This window comes from Tachyglossus aculeatus, chromosome 19 (assembly GCF_015852505.1).
Source record: "Tachyglossus aculeatus isolate mTacAcu1 chromosome 19, mTacAcu1.pri, whole genome shotgun sequence".
NCBI classification, from domain to species: domain Eukaryota; kingdom Metazoa; phylum Chordata; class Mammalia; order Monotremata; family Tachyglossidae; genus Tachyglossus; species Tachyglossus aculeatus.
The window spans coordinates 19,145,600-19,159,732 of NC_052084.1; the positions used below are offsets into that span (position 1 = coordinate 19,145,600).

At 42.4% G+C, this 14,133-nt stretch overlaps 1 non-coding gene across 1 annotated transcript; it reads left to right on the forward strand.

Moving 5' to 3' along the window:
* Positions 1-13,804: 13,804 nt before the first annotated feature.
* TRNAS-CGA lies at positions 13,805-13,889 on the forward strand. The gene has a single exon. It is a non-coding gene; the product is annotated as a tRNA-Ser (tRNA).
* Positions 13,890-14,133: the final 244 nt, after the last annotated feature.

A 14,133-nucleotide genomic window follows, 5' to 3' on the forward strand; every position in this document is an offset into this window, starting at 1 on the left:
ATTCATTCAATTGTATTTACTGAGTGCTTTACTGTTTGCAGAGCACTATACTAGGTGCTTGGAAGAGTACAGTGCCACAATAAACAGACACATTCCCTGCCCACAATAAGTTTATAATCTAGAGGGGGTGAGACTGAAATCAACATAAATTAATAAATTACAGATATGCCGATAAGTGTTGTGGGGCTGGGAGGGGGGGAAGAATAAAGGGAGCAAGTCAGAGCAATGCCGAAGGGAGTGGGAGAAGAGGAAAGAAGGGGCTTAGTATGGGAAGGCCTCTTGGAGGAGAGATACATATTCACTCCCCAAAATATTTATGTACATCTATTTATACTTTGTTCCTTCCTCCTGTCTGTAATTAATTTTAATATCTTTCTCTCCCACTAGATTGAAAATTACTTGAGGGAAGAGACCATTTTTACTAATTCTAGTGTATTCTCCCAAATATTTAGTACAGAGTTCTGCCCCTGGTAGGCATTCAATAAATACTATTGTTGAATAATAATAAACAATAATAATAATGGCATTTATTAAGCATTTACTATGTGCAAAGCACTGTTCTAAGTGCTGGGGAGGTTACAAGGTGATCAGGTTGCCCCACAAGGGGCTCAGTCTTAATCCCCATTTTACAGATGAGGTAACTGAGGCACAGAGAAGTGAAGTGACTCACCCAAAGTCACACAGCAGACAAGTGGCGGAGCTGGGATTTGAACCCATGACCTCCGACTCCAAATCCCGTGCTCTTTCCACTGAGCCACGCTGTTTCTCATAATTATTTGATTAGGAGACTTGAATTTTCTGCCAAATGATATATTGTCTGATCTTTATGGGCCTCAGTTTCCTTATCTGTAAAAGGGGGATAAATAGATTGAATTTCATGTGGTACTCATGTTTGACCCTCCCTGGAGGTAAACACATAGTAAGCACTTAACAAATACCACAGTAATTTATCAAAAAAAAAATTCTACTATTGAACACTGGCAATAATCCAGTGGATGAAGTCCAGTAACTGAGTAGAGAAAGCATTCTGCATCTCCACACTGTAAGGTGCTTGTGGGCAGTGAACATTTCAACCAACTCAATTATATTGTACTTTCCCAAGCACTTAGCACAGTGCTCAGCAAGCATTAAGTGCCCAATAAATAGCACTGACTGATTGACTGATAGACCGAAAGCTCCAACAGTGGCTTGACTAAATTATTACAGGAAACTCTGAGGGTTGCTCTTCTAAACTCCACTCCCTACTTGCTTTGATTCTGCTCCTTTCTGCTTTTGTTTGCTCTGAGCTACTCTTCCATTTCCTTAAATGGCCTAAAAAATCAGAGTATGAAGTAAAAATGCTCATTCTATGATTCGAAGTTGATCAAAGTTTCATTTCTATATATGGTTTCATAACTAATGAATGCCCATAAATCCAAGCAATTGCCTCATTAATGAACATTCTTTAATCCAAGTATAGTGTAAAGTTCATCAGAAAAAAGGAGCATCCAATCTGTAGGTGGTATTTACTAGGCATTTATTGTGTGCAAAGCACTGTACTAAGTGCTTGGGAGAGTACAGTGCAATAGAGTAGGGAGATATGTTCCCTGTCCACAAGGAACTTACAGTTTAGTGATGAGAAGCAGCATGGCCTAGTGGATACAGCACAGGCCTGTGAGTCAGAAGGTACTGGGTTCTAATTCTGGCACCACTATTTATCTGCTGTGTGATCTTGGGCAAGTCACTTCACTTCTCTGTGCCTCAGTCACCTCATCTATAAAATGGGGATTAAGACTGTGAGCACAACTTGGGACATAGACTGTTTTGAACCTGATTAGCGTATATCTACCCCAGCGCTTAGTACAGTGCCTAGTACATAGTAAGTTCTTAACCATACCATGAAAATGTTGACATCTTCTAACTTTTGATTCAGTCAAACCTTCAGAAAGTATCTTTTAGGCCAGTTATAGATGATGCTATATGTAAATTGGTGTCTCACTAGGAAAAAAAATACTGATGAATGAACTTCAGGTGAACAAACTTCATCCTAATGTAGTTTGGATAATCAGTAAAAGCTGCATTTAAGCTTAGCAGCGTAAGGTAATAGATGGAAGTAATGTATTTTCTTTACTACAGTTTTAGAGATGACTTTTTCCTCAGCATCAAAGCCATGGATGGATTGTTATTTAAATGACATAAAACTGGCTACAAAAAGTGAATCGCAGAACAAGAAACAATTAAGAGCCTGGAAATTGATCAGATGAAATGGCAGAAATGTAAATTAAATGAGAGATGACTTGAGTCAGATGATACAAAGAAAACCCCAGTATAATTAACATCAAGTTCTGAATAATAATGCTTAACTGGCTATCCTTTTTAGAGATTCCTGGGAAACGTTTACAAGTAAGAAATTAGGTGTATGATATTAATAATGCTGAAAAATCATCTGTATACAGGCATTCCAAGGAGCTGGAAAATACAAAGACACTTTATTTAGTTCCTGAGAAGTAATTGCTACACACGAAGACACCACAAAATAGTATGCTGGGACTACGATTCCTAATTACAAAGAAAGATATCGTTCCAAAATTGCATAATTGGTGGATGGCTTTTCAATGCAACAAACATAAGGGAGCCTGACATTACATGTTTGAATTTCTGCCATGACATTTTCAAACATTTTATTTTTAGACTGTTTTTAAGCCACAGACTATGATGAATTTAAATCCTTATGAAATAATGCAAATAGTGGAATCATCAAATGACAAAGGAAATAAACCTGCTGTTTGTACATTGGTATGCACAGGTAAATTTTGTGTGCATGCTAGAAAATGATTAAATGTTTCAATTTTTTATTTGGGGTTTTTTTGCTTTTGATATCTCACGAGGAAAGTGCTGGGGAAGAAGTTTAGTGATTCGAGGCAAACATTTAGGGAGGCATAATTGGGATGATCAGGAGGTTTATATGTTTGTGGAATGAAACTATTGGATATTTCAGTACTAAGAGCCTATAGATTCCCTGTCCCAGATGGGGCTCAGGGAACACTGTTTCCTGGATCACAAATTACAGTGAACTTCAATCGCTCAATGCTATTTATTGAGTACCGACTCTGTGCAGAGCATTGTACTAAATGCTTGAGAGAGTATAATACAGTAGAGTTTGTAGACGTGAACCCTGTCCTCAAAGAACTTAAAAACTAATCCGAGTGATGATCAATAGTTGCTGCCCAAACTCTGTTCTTCAGCAATCAGTGGTATTTATTAAGCACCTACTGCATGTAGAGCAGTGCAATAATAATGATGGTATTTGTTAAGCACTTACTATGTGTTAAGCACAGTTCTAAGCACTGAGGTAGATACAAACAAACCAGGTTGAACAAAGTCCCTGCCTCACATGGGGCTCATGGTCTTAATCCCCATTTTATAGATGAGGCAACTGAGGCCCAGAGAAGTTGTGACTTGCCCAAGGTCTCACAGGAGGTCTTCCCAGATTAAACCCCCCATTTCCTCTCCTCCTCCTCCCCTCCCCATCGTTCCTACTCCCTCCCTCTGCTCTACCCTCCTCCCTGCCCCACAGCACTTGTGTCTATATGTACATATTTATTATTCTATTTATTTTATTAATGATGTGTATATATCTATAATTCTATGTATTTATATTGATGCTATTGATTTCTGTTTACTTGTTTTGATGTCTCTTTCCCCCCTTCTAGACTGTGAGCCATTTGCTGGGTAGGGATTGTCTCTATTGCTAAATTGTATTTTCCAAGCTCTTAGTACAGTGCTCTGCACACAGTAAGCGCTCATTAAATACAATTGAATTGAAGTGGAGGAACCAGGTTTAGAACCCATGTCTTTCTGACTCCCAAGCCCGTGCTATCTCCACTAGGCTGTGCTGTTAGCAGTGTGGCTCAGTGGAAAGAGCACGGGTTTTGGAGTCAGAGGTCATGGGTTCAAATCCAGCTCTGCCACTTGTCAGCTGTGTGAGTTTGGGCAAGTCACTTAACTTCTCTGGGCCTCAGTTACTTCATCTGTAAAATGGGGATTGAGCCCCACATGGGACAACCTGTTCACCTTGTAACCTCCCCAGCGCTTAGAACAGTTCTTTGCACATAGTAAGCACTTAATAAATGTCATCATTATTATTATTCTATTGTATTAAGTGCTTGGGGGAGTACGATAGATTTGGAAGACATGATCCCTGCCTACAAGGAGTTTACAATCCAGAGGGGGAGACCTACATAAACTGATTTTTTAGGGAGGAAAGGATGATTGAGGGATGGGAAATATTTGCGTGGCAGAGAATTCTTCTCTTTAAAGTGTACCCCACATCACTCTTTATGAGCTGTGGAATAACTAGTGCATGCTTTGGGCTCCCAAGCGTATACCCCATGATGGTCAAGAGGAGAAAGGTGTGGACGTGATCTGGAAGATGAGACTCCTCCAAACTGAAAGTCCTGGGTGTTTGCTGCTTTGTCACCTCTAAAACATGCTGGGGGTGTAGTAGTAGTAGTAATAATAATAATAATAATAATAATAATAATAGTATTTGTTAAGCACTTACTAAGTGCCATCCCCTATACGAGGCATCTTGCACTGTAATACATGGTGTAGGTGTGAAAAGTTCACAGGATCAATGGGATCACGGGGTCTACTTTCTCCTTTGGTCTCTGTCTGTCAGTCAGTCTGTCAGTTGTATTTATTGAGTGCTTACTGTGTGCAAGGCACTGTATTAAGCGCTTGGGAGAATACAATATAACAATAAACAGACACATTCCCTGCCCACAATGAGCTTACAGTCTAAAGGGGGAGACTGACATTAGGCTGGGGGTTTGCTGCTTCACAGCAGTATAGGATGGGGTGGAGGACCAAGGGAGTAGGTATAAACACCTCCTGCTTGGCTTATCTATTTTCCAAAGAAAGGGTTTCTGACTGAAGAAAGAGAACAGCCTCATCTCTGCTTAAGCTATTTTCTCCATCAAACAGTTAATCGATGGTATTCATTGAGTGCTTACTGTCCGCAGGGCACTGTACTAAGTGCTTTGGAGAGCCCAAGACAACAGAGTTGATTAGACATGTTATCTGAGGCACAAACTCCACGTCACATCCCTTTTGGAAGCTGAGTAGCTTGACTATGCTGAGAGGTAGCCCTGTAGAATCACCATTATTAGAGAGCACTGGGGTGATTATGGCATGCAAAATGCTACGCTAAGCAACAAAACAATTTGCTGCCTTCCAGGAAATGACAGGCTACTTGTAACAGCACAGGTGGGGCATAGATTGATGACAAGACGTGGACAGAAAAGAAAACCACAAACAATTTAACAAAATGACAGTTGGACTTAAGGGTGGGTAAAGGGCAGAGAGAGTTGGGCTCAAAAGAGTAGCTTACTGGAGAGAAGTGACTTTACATGGATCTATTATTCCTCTGGCTATGGGGAAAACCGGGATGGTAGAATGCTAAAATTGGAAGGCAGTTGTAATGGCCTTGCCCCTTCCCTGCTGTGAGACCTTGGGCAAGTCAGTTAACCTCTCTGTGCCTCAGCTTCCTCATCTGTAAAATGGGGATTCAGTACTGTTCTCGTACTTAGACTGTGAGCCCCATATGGGGCAGGGATTGTATTTGACCTGATTATCTTGCATATGCTACAGTGTTTAGAACAGTGCATAGTGAGCAATGAACAAATACCACAATTATTTTTATTATTGTTGATAGGAGTAGTAGTAGTAATAGCATTTATTCATTCATTCAATCATATTTATTGAGCACTTACTGTGTGCAGAGCACTGTACTAAGAGCTTGGGAAGTACAAGTTGGCAACATATAGAGATGGTCCCTACCCAACAACAGGCTCACAGTCTAGGAGGGGGAGACAGACAACAAAACAAAACATGTAGACAGATGTCAAAGTCATCAGAACAAGTAGAATTAGCTATATGCACATCATTAACAAAATAAATAGAGTAGTAAATATGTACAAGTAAAATAAATAGAGTAATAAATCTGTACAAATATGTATACAAGTGCTGTGGGTAGGGGAAGGAGGTAGGGTAGGGGGATGGGGAGGAGGAGAGGAAAAAGGGGGCTCAGTCTGGGAAGGCCTCTTGGAAGAGGTGTGCTCTCAGTAGGGCTTTGAAGGGAGGAAGAAAGTTAGCTTGGCGGATGTGTGGAGAGAGGGCATTCCAGGCCAGGGGAAAGACGTGGGCTGGGGGTCGACGGCGGGATGGGCGAGAACAAGGTACAGTGAGGAGGATAGTGGCAGAGGAGTGGAGGGTGGAGGCTGGGCTATAGAAGGAGAGAAGGGAGGTGAGGTAGGAGGGGGCGAGGTGATGGAGAGCCTTGAAGCCGAGAGTGAGGAGTTTTTGAGATCCCACAGTGTGGTGTATTGTATGAGGTGCTTGGGAAGGACAGAATAACAAAGTGACAAGTTCCCTACCCACATTGAGCTTACACTCAATGGGTATATGCACTCCATATTTAATGTAAAAATATTTCCTACTAGAAAGGCCAAAAATAAATAACATGGACATATATACACAAATGCCTGAAGATAATCTAGTCCAGCCTTTGACTGTAGAAAGGACATTTCACTCTCTGTACCTCAACCTCATCTGTCTCACCACAGACTCCTTGCCCACATCCTCCTCTTTCCTGGAACTCCCTTCCCCTTCATACCCAATAGATCACCACTCTCTCCATCTTCAAAGCCCTCCTAAAATCACACCTCTTCCAAAGTGCTTAGTACAGTAAAGAGAAGCAGCGTGGCTCAGTGGAAAAGAGCATGGGCTTTGGAGTCAGAGGTCATGGGTTCAAATCCCGGCTCCACCAACTGTCAGCTGTGTGACTTTGGGCAAGTCACTTAACTTCTCTGTGCCTCAGTTACCTCATCTGTAAAATGGGAATGAAGACTGTGAGCCCCCCGTGGGACAACCTGATCACCTTGTAACTTCCCCAGTGCTTAGAACAGTGCTTTGCACATAGTAAGCGCTTAATAAATGCCATTATTATTATTATTATTACTGTGTTCTGCACACAGTAAACACTTAATAAATACAACTGAATGAGTGAATGAGGCCTTCCCTGACTAAGCCCTCATTTTCCTTGTTTTGCTTTTCCTTCCACATCACCTATGCACCTGGATTTGCATACCTTAAGCACTTGATATTCACTCCACCTCCATAGTCCCATAGCACATAGAGGACATATGCACATATCCTTATACTCTCCCATTTCCTCTATCAGTAATTTATTTTTTTGTCTGTGTCCTCTAGACTATAAACTCCTTGTGGGCAGGGAACATGTCTCCTTCCACTTCTTCAACTCTCATCTTTCCCAGAAGTATCTCAAGAGAGGAGATGACCTCACTTCACTCAAAATTCACCCCCTCTGCCTGCCACATCTGAAACCCATCCCTTCTCACTTTATCAAATCACTTCTCCCCTGCCTTCTTCCTCTCCCTGACTGATATCAACTGTTGGCTTTCCTATAGCTTCTTTCCAACATGGCTCATGACTCTTCTTCTTCCTAAAACAACTCCCTTGACCCCAAGGTTTCTTCCAGATACGCCCCATCTCCTTCTTACCATTCCTCTCCAAACTCCTTGAGTAAGTTGCCTACCCCTGCTGTCTCAAGTTTTTACAATGTAATGGAGAAGAGTAATCTGAAGCAGCCGTGGCCAAGTGGATAGAGCATGGGCCTGGGAGCCAGAAGGATCTGGGTTCTAATCCCAGCTCTCCCTCTTGTCTGCTGTGTGACCTTGGGTAAGTCACTTCACTGCCCTGTGCCTCAGTTCCTTCATCTGTAAAATGGGGATTGAAACTGTGATCCTCACATGGGGCAGGAACAGTGTCCAACACAATTTCCTTATATCTGCCCCAGTGCCCAGTACAGTGCATGGCTCGTAGAAAACACTTAACAAATACTACAATTATTATTATTGAGGATGGTGTCCCTAAGCTAACTTGGACTGCTCCCAGTGGATGGTGCCCTCTATGCTGGAGGAGGATCTCCCTAGGCCGGATGAGAACATTCCCAGTCTCAAGAACCCCTTAGACTTGGGGATATTTCCCCTAGGCCCCTGCAGTCTCTCACAGAGACAGAGGCGCCCCTCTGCTGTGGGAGGGTGTCCCTAACATGACCTAGTGGATAGAGCACAGACCTGGGAGTCAAAGGTCATGGGTTCTAATCTCAGCTCCACCACTTGTCTGCTGTGTGGCCCTGGGCAAATCAATTCTCTGTGCTTCGGTTACCTCATCTGTAAAATGGGGATTGAGACTGTGAGCCCCACGTGGGACAGGGACTATGTCCAGCCCAATTTGCTCGTATCTACCCCAGTACTTAGTAATAGTAATAATACTAATAATGATGGCATTTGTTAAGCGCTTACTCTGTGCCAAGCACTGTTCTAAGCGCTGGGGTAGATACAAGGTAATCAAGTTGTCCCACTTAGAGCTCACAGTCTTAATCCCCATTTTACAGATGAGGTAACTGAGGCATAGAGAAGTTAAGTAGCTTGCCCAAGGCCACACAGCAGACAAGTGGCAGAGCCGGGATTAGAACCCACGTCCTCTGACTCCCAAGCCCTGGCTCTTTCCTTTAAGCCATGCTGCTTCTCCAGTGCTTGGTAGATAATAAGCGCTTAACAAATTCCATCATTATTATTACTTCTTATTATTAGGCCCACTGAGGTCACTCACAAGCAGAAGACTCCCCCTAGGCTGGGGGATGAGGCCTCTAGACCTGCTGAGATAGCTCACAGCAGCAGATTCCCACAGGCTAAAAGCTTGCTCCTAGCCACATACTTGCTTGCTCCCCCAAACCTGCCCCTCCGAAATTTAGTTCACAGCAGCGATTTTCTGCAAGCGATTTCTTGAAGTTCTAGGCCTGAAAAGGCTTCTCAGGCTCCTAGGCAGTGTTAGCCCTTTCTTGAGATTTCCTGAAGGATTTAGTCCAGATTTGAGGGAATCCTAGAGAATATACTTCGTCCAAGTCACCTAGAAATAATAACAATAATGATAATAATTGTGGTATTCATTTAGTGCTTTCTATGCATCAAACATTGTGGTAGGTATAATAAATGCAGACCAGACACAGTCCCAGTTCAACTGAGGGGTTCACAGTCAAAGGGGGAGGGAGAACAGGTATTGAATCCTCCTTTTACAGATGAACAAACTGACTCTCAGAGGGGCTTTGTGACTTTGCCCATGTCGCAAAGACGGGGAACAGAAGAAGGAGAATGGGGTGGGTTTTTTTTCCCCCTGAGTGTTTCATAGAACGAGAGCCCCACCACCTCAGAATACTGGAACTCAACTCGGGGGGCGGAGAGAGAACTCGAAAAACCTGACTCCTCTGGGGATTCCTCAAACCGAGATGCAAACCAGTTCCAGACAGCCCATTGGCCAAAATTGATTCTCAGTAAAACGAGATGCAATTCTCTTTTTCAGAAAATCTAAAGCAAACCACAGTGACTCCATCATTACCAGGAAATGTGTCTAAGAAAAAGTTTGAGGGCCCAGATTGGATAAGGACCCCTACAGCATTTTGTAAACCAGAGGGTCTCTCAAGAGAGGAATTGAAGGCAGTCTTAGACATATAGAACCAGGACAAAGATACATTTGTGTGTGATAGAATGGGCCATGGTATTATTACTTTTAATGCTGTTGTCCAATGGGTCATTCATTCATTGTCATATTTATTGAGCGCTTACTGTGTGCAGAGCACTGTACTAAGCGCTTGAAGTACAAGTTGGGACATGCATGATATTATTACTCTTAGTGTAGCTGTGGTTATTATTAGCATAACAAGCTTTCCCCCTTCACCAACTGTCTCTGAATTTTCCAAAGTCTAAATGTGGAGAATTCAGGGTTGACTACTGGCTTATATGGAAAACCATGGGGAAAGTTACAGGACAGGCAGCTTAAAATGATAGGAAATTCTTTAGCAGAAACAACATTTTCCAGTACCGTGGTAATGTGATTCACTGTTCTGGGTTGCACACAAATTACAGAAATAAGAGGGAGAACTCTAGCTTGGTATGTGAAGATTTAAAATTGGACAGAGTTGGTGAGTGTTTGGCATTTTTACCTCTGCCATTGAATGGCTACTGGAAAGTACTGATGTAGAAGTATAATTTTCTGGGGTAAATTAAATATGTTTCTTGGCATTTGGGATTAAAATCCAATTCTAATGACAAAGGATTCTTTTTTTAGTAGCACTTGTTAAGGATTTACTATGTGCCAGGCACTGTACTAAGCACTGGGATATAATCAATCAGATTGACCAGAGTCCATGTACAACATGGGGCTCCACAGTCTTAATCCCCATTTTACAGATGAGGTCACTGAGGCACAGAGTAGTGAAATGACTAGCTCAAGGTCATACAGCAGACCGGTGCAGAGCTGGGTTTTAAAACCTAGGTCCTTCTGACTTCCAGGCCCATGCTCTGTGGATAGAAATTACAAATTTCTAATTTGTATTGGAAAGCTAAATTTGGCTTCAAGCTGAATGCATCAACAGTGTTTTACTGAATAAGCACTCACATGAAAAGATTGGGAAGCATCTCCAACAGAAGAAATTCTTTGGCATAGGACATTGGAACATGGAAATGGAGAATATCATTTTGTGTGATTTCCCGAAATGCCATCCGTGGCAGAAAGAGCAACTTGGAAACTTCACAGTGCTTCAGTAGAGCCTGAAAAAGACACACAAGTCAAGTCTACACAAACAAATGAGCCAAAAAAGGCCAAAATTTTACTTTTATCTCAAATAGCTCATAGTGGGTAGGGGACATGTCTCCCAACTCTGTTATATTGTACTTAGTCCAGTGCTCTGCACCTAGTGAGTGCTCAATAAATACCATTGATTGATTGGAATATCCAGATAATTGAGGTCAAGGCCAAATTTTGGTCCTGAGTGATCAATCATATTTATTGAGCACTTACTGTGTGCAGAGCACAGTGCTTGGCACATAGTAAGTGCTTAACAAATACCATTATTATTTATCATCTATTTATCTATTACTAAGTGCTTGAGAGATTACACTATTATTGAGTTGGTAGGCATGTTCACTGTCCACAAGGAGCTTACAGTCTAAGGGGTAGACAGACATAAAAATAAATTATGGTTATATACATAAGTGCTGTGGGCTGACGATGGGGCAAATGAAAGGGGCAAATCTTAGTGCAAGGGTAACAAAGAAAGAAGTGAGAGAATAGGAAATGAGGGCTTAGTTGGGGAAGGCCTCTTGGATGAGATGTGATTTTAATAAGGTTTTGAAGGTGGGAAGGGTGATTGTTGGTCTGATATGAAGGGGGAGGGAGCCTGCCAGTCCAGAGGCAGCTTTAGGGGAGAATGATGTAGAGAAGCAGCATGGCTCAGTGGAAAGAGCATGGGCTTGGGAGTCAGAGGTCATGGGTTCAAATCCTGCCTCTGCCAATTGTCAGCTGTGTGGCTTTGGGCAAGTCACTTCACTACTCTGTGCCTCAGTTACCTCATTTGTAAAATGGGGATTAAGACTTTGAGCCCCACATGGGACAAGCTGATCACCTTGTATCCTCTTCAGTACTTAGAACAGTGCTTGGCACATAGTACATGCTTAACAAATGCCATCATTATTTTTATTTTATTATTATAATTGATTGGTTTAAATCAATCCTCATTTACAATTACTCTCCACCCCTTTAAAGCCTTAGTTATTGAAGGCCCATCTCTTCCAAAAGGCCTTCCCTGATTAAGCCTTCCTTTCCTCTTCTCCCACTCCATCTAGATCACCCTGACTTGCTCCCTTGAATTCATCCCCCCTCCTAACCCCACAGCACTTATGTCCATATCTGTCATTTATTCATTTATATTAATGTCTGTCTCTCCCCTCTATTCTGTAAAGTTCATTGGCAGGGGAATGTGTCTGTTATATTGTACTCTCCCAAGGCACTTAGAACAGGACTCTGCATGCAGTAAGTGCTTAATAAATACAATTGACAGACTCATGAGCATTTTCAAAATTTGTTTGATGGCAGGAGTTTTAATGGAGGCAACTCACTGATAGAGAACTGTTCTATGATCCTTTCCCCAGTATCAAATTCTTCAAGCAGGGCTCTGTGGTAGTTAGGGTCTTTTGGGGATCAATAATGTGAGCCCCATTTGGGATAGGGACCATGTCCACCCTGATTATCTTGAATCTGCCCCAGCGCTTAATATAGGGCCTGGCACATAGTAAGCTCTTAACAAATATCATTTTTTTAAAAGTGGGTGGGTCAATAAATTCTACTGAATAAATGAATACGTTTTAGGAAACTATGTACATAAGAGAAGGTCCAAACCTGAAGCAGTGTGATTTAGTGGAAAGAGCATGGACTTGGGAGTCCAGAGGGACCTGGGTTCTAATCCTGCACTGCCAATTACCTACTTTGTGACCTTGGGGCAAATCACGTATACTTTTCTGGACCTCAGTTTCTCATCTGTAAAATGCGGATTCAATACCTGTTATCTTTCATTACCTGTTTTCCATCACTTTGCCTGCTGTAGTGACACTGGGCATGGTCACTTAACTTTCTCTGTGGCCTCAGTTTGCCCATCTGTAAAATGGGGATTCAATACTTGTTCTCGCCTCCTACTTAGACTATGAGCCCCATGTGGGGGGACAGGGACTGTGTCCAACCTTGATTACCTTATATCTTCCCCAGGCTCTTAGGTTAAGTGTTTAGGCACATAGTATGCACTTAACCAATACTATATGGATTATTGAATATGATCTTTAAATTCCTGCAACCTAAAAAGCACTCGGTCTCCTGATTGAAGATAGAAAAAAAAAAGGCTACTACATTTTTCAGGCAGGTGTTTGAGAGAATATGGTCCCCAGCATGGAATCTGAAGTGTCAGAAATCAGAGGCAAACTGCAGATTTCTAGAGTAATTGTAGTGGGTAGCCTTCTAAATTACCTTGAAACTTGAATTTACTACACATGGCCACATTGGTATTTCTAAAACAGTTTTCCTCCATCCTAGCTAAAGGCCACAGTTAAGTCAAGGGCCACAGTTTAAGTCCCCAGGGGAGACAGAATAACAATGAACTCCCTGGGTTACAGTCAATGCTGTAGACCAATGATAGTATTGATTGCGTGTTTATTGGGTGCAGAGCATTGTACTAAGCACTTGGGTCAGTATGATAGAATCAGTAGACAAAATTCCTGCTCTCAAGGGGGAGACAGACATTAAAGCCAATTACAGGTAGCAGAAACAAATAGAACGATCTGCATAGAAATGCTGCCGGGACACTTAGGTGATGATGATAATGAAGATGATAAAAATAATAGTAATGCTATCTGTTAGGCATCTATTATGCGCCAGGCACTATACTAATCACTGGGGTAGATACCAGTTAATCAGGTTTGGACATAACTCATGTCCTACATGGGGGCTCACAGGTCTTAATCCCCTACTTTACAGATGAGTAACTGAAGGCACAGAAGTGAAGTGATTTGCCCAAGTTGACACAGCAGACAAGTGCTGCAGTAAGACTTTAAAACCCAGAGCTTCTGATTCCCAGGTGTGCCGTACCCTCGAGGCCACCCTGCTTTTTCAAGCTTCACAGAGGTTTATGGTACAGATTATGTACATATTAAGTGCTTTACTATGTGCCAAGCACTAAACTAAGTCACTGGGGTAGATATAAGATAATCAGCCTGGGCACAGTCCCTGACCCACATGGGACCTAAAAATCTAAATAGAAGGGGAGTAGGATTTAGTCCCATTTTACAAATGAGGGAACTGGGAGACAGCAGAAAGTAAAGAATGACTGTAACCCCGAAGGTCACACAGCAGGACACATGCTGTGATGGCCGAGTGGTTTAAGGCGTTGGACTCGAAATCCAATGGTGGTCGTCCCCGCGCAGGTTCGTACCCTGCTCAAAGCACCCTCACTTTTTAGGAGAAGCAGCGTGGTCTCATTGGAAAAGAGCCCGGGGCTTGTGGAGTCAGAGATCATGGGTTCAAATTCCGACTCTGCCAATTGTCAGCTTGTGTGACTTTGGGCAAGGTCGCTTAACTTCTCTGTGCCTCAGTTAGTTTCATCTGTAAAATGGGGATTAAGACTGTGAGCCACCCGTGGGACAACCTGAGTCACCTAGTAACCTTCCCAGCGCTTAGAACAGTGCTTTG